At 37.3% G+C, this 12,891-nt stretch overlaps 1 pseudogene; it reads left to right on the forward strand.

Moving 5' to 3' along the window:
- Positions 1-1,381: 1,381 nt before the first annotated feature.
- On the forward strand, positions 1,382-3,126 carry LOC124961879 (protein O-mannosyl-transferase TMTC1-like; annotated as a pseudogene).
- The last annotated feature ends 9,765 nt before the right edge of the window (positions 3,127-12,891 follow it).

Raw genomic sequence — 12,891 nt, forward strand, 5'->3', positions numbered from 1 at the left:
CTTAAATAATTATAAAATACTCCTTCCACCCTTCTTGTTCCTTCCTGGAACAAGGGTTTTGTGTGCATGTGAAGGCAAAGGAGTCCCACTGGGCTTCTGTGATAAGCCAGAGACCTTGAAGCCTAGAAAAAGTTGAGACCAGTCAGGATTTCTTCTGTCATTCAGAGACTCAAAACAAGAGTTTGAACAATTTCCTTGCAAATGAAGATCATGGGACCTAAGTTTGTAATGAAGTGGAGGCAAGTGTGCCTGTTATTTGCAATGGCATGGAAGAGCAAAATCAATCTCTGTGAAGAAATCACAGATGAGGTCAATTCATCCAGGGTCATCTTGCAGGACAGTTCAGTTAAATCCAAATTCTCAATGATGGCCTGATCATGTAATCTAAAACACAAGAACATAGTCAAATAGTTTTACAATACCATTTTAAATGAATTAAATATTTATGTTGTTTAAGGCTATTAAAATTGCTTTAGAGCCTCTGGATGTTAACTCCTATGGTAAGTGTTCAATGTCTTGGGCAGAATTTACAATAAAAGTGATTGTATAATCATGGTAGATCATTTTTTAAGCTAGTTGAAATTCCAATGCTTCATTCTGACCAGTAATTATGCACTACAACACCCCTCTTCCTCCTCTATTAGTTTGCCTCATATTAGATTGACTAGTTAGGCTAGAGGTAAGAAGTCTCTTTAGCTATAAAAAGACATTGGGTATCTTTCCAGAAGATGCCACATGAGATACCAACAAATCACTTCACTGTAAACATGTGATTTTATAATCACTCTAGGATTCTATTATCATCACATCTCATCAGGTAGGAAAATTACATCGTACAGAGAACAACAATTTTGATAGAGCCATAACTCCTTCATTTAACACAACCAAAAAAAAACTAGGCATGCTATGTGAGTTTTCCTTTTGGTTTTGCATTTTACTCCTCAATACCCCCTAAGTTTTTGCCAAAATGGAATTCTTCACAATTAGCCAAATTCTGCACCAGTTTGCTTCTTGGTTATTACTCAAACTGTTCTATACACCTGCTTCAAGAACTAGGAATCTCATTCAAAGTGATGCAATAATCCTGTGAAATCTTTCATTATCAGAAATAATTATCAGACATAATTTATTCATCTACTCATTTAGTCATTTATTAAGCTAAATATTATATTGTGTGATGCACATACAAATGGAACCTATTCCCTGAATATATGGAACCTGAAGCCTGATTGAAAAATAAACCAGGGCGCAGAGCGCTGGGCGCCCGTGGCCAGTCCAGCTGCCGCCGCACCACGCCATAGCCCACCATCAGGCAGCCGCCGCACGCCGCCCGGGGCCCTCTCAGGGGAGGATGCCAGACGCGAGGGGAGGTGGCGGCGCGATGTTGGTGACCACCTCTGCCCGAGGCGGCGGGGACAGCGAGCCCTCCCTGCGGCCTGGCTCCGGGCTTGCGCCGGCAGGCCGGGGCCGTAGCGCAGCTGGCCGGGGGGCCAGCTGCCTGCGCTATGGCCGCTTGCTGCAGGGCGAGTTCGTGCACGAGGACATGTGGGCGATCGTGAACAACCCCGACGTGCAGCCCGGCGCCCCGCTCCGCTGGGGCATCTTGACCCACGACTTCTGGGGCAAGGGCATGGCCGAAATCACCAGCCACAAGTCCTACCGGCTGCTCTGCGTCCTTCAAGCTAAACATAGTTTTGACTGGCATGAACCCATTTTACTTTCATGCAGTAAATGTAATTTTACACTGCTTAGTGACCCTCGTGCTGATGTATACCTGTGATAAAACCGTGTTCAAGAATCGTGGACTTAAAAAAAAAAAAAAAAAAAAGAATCGTGGACTTGGTTTTGTTACGGCATTACTTTTTTGCTGTGTGTCCTGTTCACACGGAGGTGGTGGCTGGGATTGTTGGCAGAGCTGACGTGTTAGCGTTTCTCCTGTTCCTGCTGGCCTTTCTCTCCTACAATAGGAGTCTGGATCAGTGTTGTGCTGGGGAATGTTTCCCTCCCACTGCTTCTCCCTTCTTGCTGCTCAGTTTGTTTCTGGGGACCTGCGCGATGCTGGTGAAAAAGACAAGAATCACCGTATTTGGAGTGTGGTTGGTTTATGACCTTTTTTCCCTCTCCCACAAGCAATACATGTCGAGCAACAGGGTCATCCATCAGCACAGCCCACAGCAGCCTGGAAGCCCCCAGCCCTCCTCACTGCCAGCTCACCCTCACCCGGAGAACGGGAAGCAGCGGTTCCCTCACAAAGGAGTTTGGAGTGGCTGTCATTCCCCACTGCCACCACAACCCAAGAGCAGTGGATTCCCGGTATCGCCACGAGCTGTGTGGTCCCTAATGAGGCATCTGACAACAAGCAGCAATAGATCGTTCCAGCTTATCGTGAGACCATTTTTAAAAAGGGCTGTTTTGGTCATAAGTTATATGATTGTCATTTTGTACTTCCGTCTGTGGATACTGGGAGGATCCATGCCCCTATTTTCAGAGCAGGATAATCCAGTTTCATTTTCGCCTTATATTCTTACAAGATTCCTTACTTATTCCTACCTCTTGGCCTTCAACGTGTGGCTTCTGCTTGCACCTGTTACCCTGTGCTATGACTGGCAGTGGGCAGTATTCCTCTAGTAGAGACCATCTGGGACATGAGGAACTTAGCCACCATCCTTCTTGCAGTTTTGATGGCCTTGTTGAGCTTACACTGCCTAACAGCCTTCAAGAGACTGGAGCACAAGGAAGTTTAGTGGGCTTGTTGTTCCTGGTGTTCCCGTTCATTCCAGCCAGCAATATCTTCTTCAGGGTGGGTTTTGTGGTGGCAGAGAGAGTCCTTTACACACCTAGCATGGGATACTGCATCCTTTTTGTGCATGGATTGAGCAAGCTCTGCATTTGGCTAAATCGTTGTGGGGCCACCACCCTAATTGTGTCCACAGTGTTGCTGCTGTTGCTTTTCTCTTGGAAAACTGTGAAACAGAATGAAATTTGGCTATCAAGAGAGTACCTATTCAGGTCTGGAGTTCAGATGCTGCCCCACAATGCCAAGGTTCATTACAACTACGCCAAATTCCTGAAGGACCAATGTAGAACCAGGAAGCCATCTACCACTACAGAACAGCCCTCAAGTAAGCACCTTGCAGGGAGAGCACTGGATGTTGTGCTATGAAGACTCAGGTTTATTTCACTCATGCCCTCCCATACATGAGGGGACGGGTGTTTCTACTGAGGGTGCACATATCCTTGGAGGTAGGGTGGTTCTTTGGAGTAAATCTTTCAGCTCAATGTTCAGTTCTGTTGTACACTACCTTGGTTCTAAAATGTTTTCTTTTAAGTTTTCATTGCTGAACATTATTCAGCAAAGTAACAGTCGAATACATTTGTGCAAACAGAAGTTGGTTATTAAAATATATGCTGGTCATTTTATAGCATATGTATTCCAGTGAATTACTGGTATGTATGTGGACATCTCCTAGCCTCCCATATCTGAAAGGATTTGTAGAAAGATAATTTGAGTACAGAAATGAAAACACTGGTAGTTGTTTTAAATTTTTTTAAAAAATAGAAAAAATACTTGATCACCATATTAGGAATATGTTAATTTGCGTGTTTGTGTGCATCCGTGTGTCTGTGTGTCTGTGTATATATTCTCTAACACTCTCCTTGTGTGTTTTCCATTGGAAAAAAGAATACCTTAGATATGACTTTAAGGGCAAAAAAAACTTTTAAGTTTTATGTAACTAGCAGCAGTCTATGGGTACTCAGTTGAACTGAAACTGTGACTTTACAGATGGCTTACTCTTAAAGATCCCAGATAATAAATGTATTTAACTTTCAAAAAAAAAAAAAAACAAACAAACATAAACCAATGAAATAGAAGTTATTGTGTGGAAAGCTAAATGTGTGCTTCAAAAACACAACTCATACTGTGTGGGCCTGAAGAAAGGGCAGCAGATCTGACCCTGGAATTTCAGAGTGTTAACTAAGGAGTGAATGAAGGTTATTCCAGGCAGAAGTATTAGGCATGGAGGACATAGCAGAAGATGTATAAGTGAAACCAAGATCTTCTAAGTGGTTAGACTACACAGGCACTACAAGTCATTTAAACTGGCTTAAATGATATGACCTTGGTTGGTGGATAATCGTAGATGAAATTAAGATGTAGATATTTTTAAGATCTAATTTTAGAATTAGATTTTATCTTGAAAGTTTTAAGGAAGTACTGAAAAAATGCTAAGCAGGAAGTTGCAAGGTCAGAATTTAGTTCTGAATAGCATCATCAGGAACCCAAACAATTAAGCCAGAAAGACATAATTCCACTCCTGCCCTTAATTTTTTGCATTTAATCCACCAACTCCATATTTCTTTATTAAATATACCCAGGTTTCATATGTTCTTTTCACCTCTGGTGCTGATATTTCAAGCTAGAATCAACCAAACTATCTCAAGATTTTTCAAAAATAGGCTAACTGGGCTCCTATAAATGTGATCACACAATGCCCTTGCTTAAAATACTTTATTGATGTAATCCTAAAGAAGGTGAACAAAGAAGTTACCTCTGAGGACCTCACATCTGAGATAAAAATCCACAAGATTTCTAGAATTTAACTATACAAAGAACCAGGAAAAAATCAGAATGATATCACCAATTGAGTGAAAAAGAAAACCACCCCATAGGAGAAAATATTTGCAGCACAGGTCTTATGTACAGAGTTAAAATAAAATAATAACAACATGAATAAGTGTCAAATCCTCTACAACAGGGAGGTGAAGGATAAAGAGAAACATAACCAAGTCTCTAATCCCAAGGAATACAGCAAGATCCCAGTTCAAGTTTATCTGTTCTTTGGTAACCATGATACCCAATCTAAATAGCAGAAAAGAATGGAGGGAATAAAAATGTCCAGTGTTAAGTAGCAACCTTGTCATCAGTTGGTGATTTATATGGAGTTAATGGATAAGAGAGACCAAAGTCAGACTGCAGTTTTAAGAAAGGCCTGGCAGAATACCAGCAGGTGAGGTTTTCTCCAGTCTGATAGCTACGGACCTGCTTCTGCTTAGGACCAAAGATCAGAGCAACTCAGTGTCTTAGACATGCAAAGCTTCCATCTGAGAATGCCTCCAACATTTAAGGCCTCCATTTCCTTCAAAGAAAAATTGACACCAATTCTATGTAAACTTTGCCAAAAATAGAAGATGATGTAACACTTTCCAATTAATTTTTTGAAGTTAATTTACCTTAATATTCTGTAGAAATTATTTCATACTGAATCAAATTTAAATATAAAACAGAAACTATAAGAGACTTAGGGAAAAAAACACATAGGAACGAACTTTACCTAGATCTAGGAAAATGGTTCTTAGACTTAACACCAAAGCATGATTAAGGAAAGTAATAAACTGGGAATTATCAAAATTAAAAACTGAGCTAGGTGTGGTGTTCACACCTATAATCATAGCAGCTTGGGAGGCTGAGACAGGAGGCTCTCAAATTCAAAATCAGCCCTTAAGCAACTTAGCAAGGCCCTGTCTCAAAATAAAATAAGGCTAGGGATGTGTTTCAGTAGTTAAGTGTACCTCCTGCTATTAAATTTTTTTAAATGATACTCTACAAAAGATTGTTTAATAGTTGGAGGGAGAATCCACAGACAGGTTGAAAATATATGTAAATGATATAACTTACAAAGGACTAATACCTAAGAACTCTCAAAATCAACAGTTTCATAAAAATCCAATTAGAATATTGCCTAAAACCATATGCATTTCATCAAAGAGAATATAGCAAAGAAGCACATAACAGGTAATCAAATTGTTTTCCATTAGAGAAATGCAAATTAAAACCACTATGTGGTATTATTATAAACCTATCATAAAAATTTGTAACCAAATGGTTACAGGGATGTAGAAAACAGAATCACTCATAATTAATGATAGGGATGCAAAATTGTATAGCCACTTTGAAAGACAACTTGGTAGTTTCTTAAAATAATTAACATGCTGCCACCCTATGATCCAGCAATTATACTTGTGGCATTTATTCTAGAGAGGTAAAAAGTTTATATTCTCACAAAAGTCCAAAAGTGACTTTGTAGCAACTGAACACTAGAAACAACTCAAGTGTACTTCAATAGGTGAATGGTAACTTCATGTCACTAAAACCATGATATCTTCATGTCATTGAGTATATTTAATAACTACAAACAACCTGGATTAATCTCCAAGGAATTATGCCAAAAATCACATACAGTATCATTCCATATATAATATTCTTGAAACAACATTACAGAAATGAAGAGCACATTAGTATTTGCTAGGAGTCAAGCTAGATGTGGGAGGGAAGGGGGTGAGGCTATAAAAGGGAAACATGAAGGATCCATGTAGTGATGGAAATGTACCTTGACTGTGATCCTGTCAATATCCTGGTTGTGATTTTGTACTATAATTTTTCATGATGCTTCTACTTAGGAAAGTGTGTAAAGGTAACCTAGATTTCTCAATATTTTCTTACAAGTACCTCTATAATTATTTCAGCATAAAGTTTAATTTTCAAGATGTATGTAATAGAAAATCTATTATAAAAAATAATTGATGCAGTGAGCCAAAAGTTTTTTAACTTAGAGGAAACTTAGAGGAAAAAAAGTCAATTTCCATGTTAAGTGAGGTCTGGCTTGCCTTTTTCCTCCTACCAACATACTCTAAATCTTAGTGTTTTTGTCCCATTCCCAGTTCTTTTAAGATCTGATGCTACCATCAGATAGAGTCAACCCTGTTCCTAAAATGAATAAGTATTTATTTTAACAATAATCTTAATGAACAATTTCTTTGTTAAAGTTCATAACATTTCTGTAATTAGGGAATGTGATAATAATTGAGTTTGCACGTTTTGCATTTGGTTCTAGTAACTGAAAAATGTTGTACTTAAAGATGTTGCAATTCTTACATAGAGTAAAATGGTTTTCATTTACACTGTTCAAATGATGGTCTGGTCTTTATTTCACAAGTGAAGCCCAAAATCCACTTTATCCTCTTAAAAATGGCTCCAAATATGCTGACACCTGTGTTTTATAGTTTATATAAACCAAATACACATGAATGAGTCAGAAGCATATTCATGTGCAACAAGTGATTGCTTGAATTCTCAAAGTAGATTAGCAGAGTATTTACCTTGGTCTAGAGACACATTTTTGTATTAAAGGCATCATTCCTTTGCACGGTTTAATTCTTGCTACTTAAAATTCTACATGTTCCATTTACCTTTTGTTATCATTACATTCATTCAAGGCACAATGTAAATATTTATTATGCCATTACAAATACATCAGGATAAATATGTCAGGGTCTTAAAATGAATATGAATCCTGTCCAGAGAACTTAGAATCTCTCTGAGAAATGGTTCTATGGTAGAGAACTTGCCTAGCATGTGTGAGTCTCTGTTCAATCACCAGTAACCTCCCCCCACAAAAAAAATTACAAGAAATGCAAAAAGAAATAATACCAGGAAATGGTACGACTTTCTTTTTTTTTTTTATAAAAACAATGATTAAAACAAAAATGCAAAGAAAGAAGAAATAACTGTATCTGGACAGGTGAAAGAAGTTGATAAAAGCATGGCTTTGGGTCTTAAACTAACCGAAGTAAACACAGTAGCCTGGAAATAGGATAACTCTCAAAAATTAATTACCCATTATGAAAATGGGGGGACACTGATGTGATAATGATCCTTGCTGTTTTATTTCTTCATGTAGTCTCAAGGACAGCTGTGGAATCTGAACAACTGTGTCTTTTTCAGTCAATCTTAACCAGCCATCTGTTATTTCACTTCACTCATAAGGTGGATAAACAGAAAATCTGGGCCAAAATAAAGTCTTTTTTTTTTTAAATTTGTTTTAATTAGTTATACATGACAGTAGAAAGCACTTTGATACATCATATAAAATGGATGAATTTTATAAGAATTTCTCATTCTTCTGGTTTACATGATGTAGAATCTCACCAGTCATGTAGTTATATATATACATAGGGTAATAATGTCTGATTCATTCTACTATCCTTCCTGTCCCTACACCTCCTCCCCTCCTTTCAATCCTTTCTACCTAATCTAAAGTAACTCTATTCTTCCCCAGCACCTGCATCATGAATTAGCATTGCATATCAGAGAGAACATTCAGCTTTTGGTTTTTTGGGATTGGCTTATTTTGCTTAGCATGATATTCTCCAGCTCCATCTATTTATCAGCAAATGCCATCATTTCATTCTTTTTTAAGAATTATATATATATATATAATATAAATATATATATATAATTTATAATACATATATTTATAATATATATAATTTATAAACATATAAATTATATAAAATATATAAGAAATATATATGTAACTTTTTTTTTATCCATTCATCTACTGAAGGGCACCTAGGTTGGTTCCATAGTTCAGCTATTGTAAATTGAGCAGCTATGAACATTGATGTGACTGTATCACTGTAGTATGCTGATTTTAAGACCTTTGGGTATAAACTGAGAAGTGGGATAGGTGGGTCAAATGGGGTTCCATTCCAAGGTTTCTGAGGACTCTCTATACCACTTTCCATAATGGTTACACCAATTTCCATTCCCACCAGTAATATATGAGTGTACATTTTCCCCCACAGCCTCACCAATATTTATTGTTGTTTGTATTCTTGATAATTACCATTCTGACTAGGATGAGATGAAATCTTAGAGTAGTTTTTTTTTTTTCCTAGAAAACCACTCCTTTTCTCTGATCTTTATTTTTTTTTTCAGTTGATGAATGGATAAAGAAACTGTGGCATATATATACAATGGAATATTACTCCGCAATGAAGAATGATAAAATTATGGCATTTGCAGGCAAATGGATGAAATTGGAGAATATCATGCTAAGTGAGATAAGCCAATCTCAAAAAACTAAAGGATGAATGATCTCGCTGATAAGCGGATGAGGACATATAATGGGGGGTGGGAGGGGTTAGCATTAGGTTTAGGGTTAGGTTTAGGGTTAGGGATAAGGAGAGCGGTAAGAATGAAGGAAAGAAGGACTGTATAGAGGGAAAAGAGGGGTGGGAGGGGTGGGGGGGAAGGGAAAAAAAATAAACATCATTGCCCTATGTAAACGTATGATTACACAAATGGTATGCCTTGACTCTATGTACAAATAGAGAAACAACATGTATCCCATTTGTATACAATAAAAAATAAAAATAAAAAATAAAAAAAATAAAGTCTTACTTTGATTTTCTTCATCAAGTATTACCGATATCATTTTGTCCAGGTTGAGTGGAACTCCTGGTTGTAATACCTTCTGGTTACATTCTCCATCCTATTTTGAAGCAATGTAGACAAATGCAACTTGTAAAAATATGTCAGAAACAAGAGAAAAGATACTCTTAGATTAACTGACTCTTTAAGGAAAAACTTGCTTGCTTTCAGTTTGAGGGATTGGCCAATGTTCATCAGAGCAGCAATAGTGTTAATAGAGGTAGAAAAATGTTTCTTTCTTACAGTTTTGGGAACTGGGGGAGATCATATTTCAGCCCTTTATAAATAAAGTGAGTACTGGCTACTTATGATATGGATTTCTCTGACTTATGATGTCTTAAAGATAAATGGGGAAACTGACAATGAAGAATAAGTCATTCAGAGATCTTTGGAAAATTCACTGACTTTCTGTGCATTGATAGGCAAATCACTTTACTTCTCTGATTTTATACTCTAGTTTATAAATGGAAATAAGATTTGGTGACATACGTAATGAAAATACAACCTTTTTAAAGACATCAACATGTAAAAATAAAGTCATGATTAAGCTTTTCAAAATGTAATTCAACAAAATTTAATTGAGTATCTAATGCACACCAGAGACTCCCAGGCTCTAAGATCCAATGGTGAAAAATAAATGCTTTTTGCCCTTGAGGCTCTCAAATCACATTACAGCCTGATATGGGTTATGAAAGACATCTGGGCATGATCAACTTCTGGCATGACAACATTTAGAGCTTCTCTAATTCACTCCCCAGAGAAACTGGTCAAAGGGCTTTTTGTTGCTGTTGTTTTTGTTTTGTTTTGTTTAATAAATAAAGCCTGTGAAATGATTTAAAGGACAGACAGCAAAGGAAGAAATATCAATTCAAGAAAATCTCTGAAAATCCAGTAAGAAAAGCAAGTCTTTAATATTTGAATGCTTATTCTCTTTTTCCTTTCCAAGCTCAGCAAAGTAGAAGCTCCACTCCAGACTTTTGGAACTAAGATTTCAGAGATTCTGCTTCTCCATGTTCCAACTGGAACATTTTCTTTTTGGGAGGAGCAAGACTTCTGGGTTTCTCATCCATTTGCCAACTGCCTATTGCTGAGGCTAAGTCCTGGGTAGGTATAATCAAGAGTAAGTGTGCTGTTTCTCTGCCCAATCACTACCCTTAAATAGAGGGTCTACCTGCTTAGAATACTGAGACTCTGATGGTCCCTGCCCCACTCCTGCTCTTAAAATGGTGATTTTCTGTAACAGAAGAAATGATTTGAGAGATCTCGGGCTGGAGTCTCCCTCTCTCCACCAGTTTCCCATGCTCCTCCCCATCCCACACCCCCCACAAAAAAAGACATACTGAGCTGAATGGCAAAAGTCTCAGGATGTGTTATTCTGGTTCAGTGGGAGTATGTGTGGATGTGTGTATACACCTTTTATTTTTCTGGTGCTCTGGGTTGAACCCAGGGGTGCTTAACCACTGAGCCACATCCCCAGCCCTTTTTGAATATTTTATTTTGAGACAGAGTCTCATTAAGTTGCTTAGGGTCTTACTAAGTTGCTGAGGCTGGCTTTGAATTTGTCATCTTCCTGCCTCAGCCTCTTGAGTGGCTGGGATTACAGGCATGCACCAACTCACAGACTGTGTGCATATACTTTTGAGTGTAGATGCAGGATATTCCATTGAAAGGCACAGCAAAGTGCCCACAGAAAATTGCATGTGCCCAGATAACTGTACTCTATTCTTCCCCAACTGAGCTCAGCAAAAAGATGGCAATAAATTAAAATCCTGATTTCTACATTTGCAGGGCTCACAGGAAACCATCTGACCACTTTATCTACAATCAAGACAAGATTTTAACCTCTTTATCTGAAGATTTTTTCCTATACATGAACCCCACACATCCTCCACAACTGGGAAAGGACAGAAGAGAAATGAGTCTCTGGAGCCTTCCCTTTAAAAAGCCTAGAGTATTGCCTTTCTGAGGTGAAGAGGAAAGCTGGCCTACTTCCACAGTAAACCCCACTAAGAACATGCCAACTTAATTTGGTAACCCCCAAATAGGAAAATACAATTGGGAATATACAAACACATCATACCTTGGATTTTTTTATTATTGACATAATATCCTATAATGTATGAAGATACATCACCTGCATTCTTTTACAGGCTAAGTCTACGCTAAGGAGATCAAGTGTTCACTTGACTGAGGAGGAAACAGAAATCTGTGACTTGCTCGAAATTTTACACACAAAAGTAACAACAAGGACCAGACATAGTTTTTAATTTGAGTCCCAAGCTCATAATCTAGAATTGGATTTTGTATTAAATATGAGGGTTTTCCCCTCCTATGGCTTCAAGTTTGCTGTCTGGGAAGGAAATAGGTGGGAAGAATTCAGAAGTAAGAGGAGCAAATGCTCCGCCTGTCCCCATTTGGTTGATGAATTAAAAAGTTCCCTCAAACCCCACCCAGGCACTCTTGTTGACACCTCTTTCATGGTGATTCCTGGCTATAAGGCACAATAGAATAAAGGGTCTGGCATTCGGACTTGAAAAATAGAAAAAGGCAAAGGAGGAGGGGTATTGAATGGCTCCTGAATATGTCTAGCCTGGATCTTTATGAGGTTGGCTTGTTAAACATCACATCTTCATCTTCCTTAGATATAAAGTATTATTAATATATAGAATAGTTCTCTTGATGGGAGGCAGGGAGAAGGAGACCAGAATACCACAATATTTTGAACTTCAAAAAGCACAGTCTCGCCTTTTTGTTGTTGTTGTTCTGACCTTGGTTCTTTCCACAGAGATTGCTCAATTTTCAGATTCCTCAAACTTGATGTTAATGTTTTGTACTTATTTTCTTTTAATACATATTTTTGGTACTCTTTTCTCTCCTTTAAAATTTTAATAAAATTTTTAAAACTTTGTGTTTTTAAAAAACACAAAAAAAGGAAAATAATATAATGAATCCCCACACACCTACCAACTACCTTAACAATTATCATTTTGCAAATCTTGCTTGATCCTTTATCTACTCCCTCCCTTTTCCTCTGGAACATTTTAAGCAGACCAATTTCATTTTCATACACTAAAATAAATTATGCCTGTATGCCTCAAATTTACTTTTACTTTTTCAAACAGAATGAAACTAAATCATGTTTTAACACAAATTTTAAAAATAATCAATGGGAAATCATTATGGGAAAATTCTTCCAATTTCTCTTTCCATATTGTGACCTCTTGTTACAAAACAGTAACAAAAAATTGAAAAAAAAGAGAAATTTTTTTAAAGTGAATTTTTAAAGTGTAATACTGACCAAGAAGATGTTTGCTGGATGGATGAGATATCTGGGAAAGAATTAATAGATATAGAGGAAAAGACTACTTATATGTTGGATTCTTCCAAACCATGAAATGTTGCATTACACTGAATAAGTGGCAGAGAAAGATAAAATGTAACTTTAATTCAACAATGAGGCAGCATCATTATTAAAATTATTATTATAAGAGAGTATTTTACATCAAATTATTCTCTTATGTATCTATTTACATTTGTACTATGTTAAATTGACAGCACGCTTAAACTCACCCTTTCTACATTTCTAAAATAGACTATTTTACTTCACTGGAAAATAC

Source organism: Sciurus carolinensis, chromosome 12 (assembly GCF_902686445.1).
Source record: "Sciurus carolinensis chromosome 12, mSciCar1.2, whole genome shotgun sequence".
In the NCBI taxonomy this organism is placed as follows: Eukaryota; Metazoa; Chordata; class Mammalia; order Rodentia; family Sciuridae; genus Sciurus; species Sciurus carolinensis.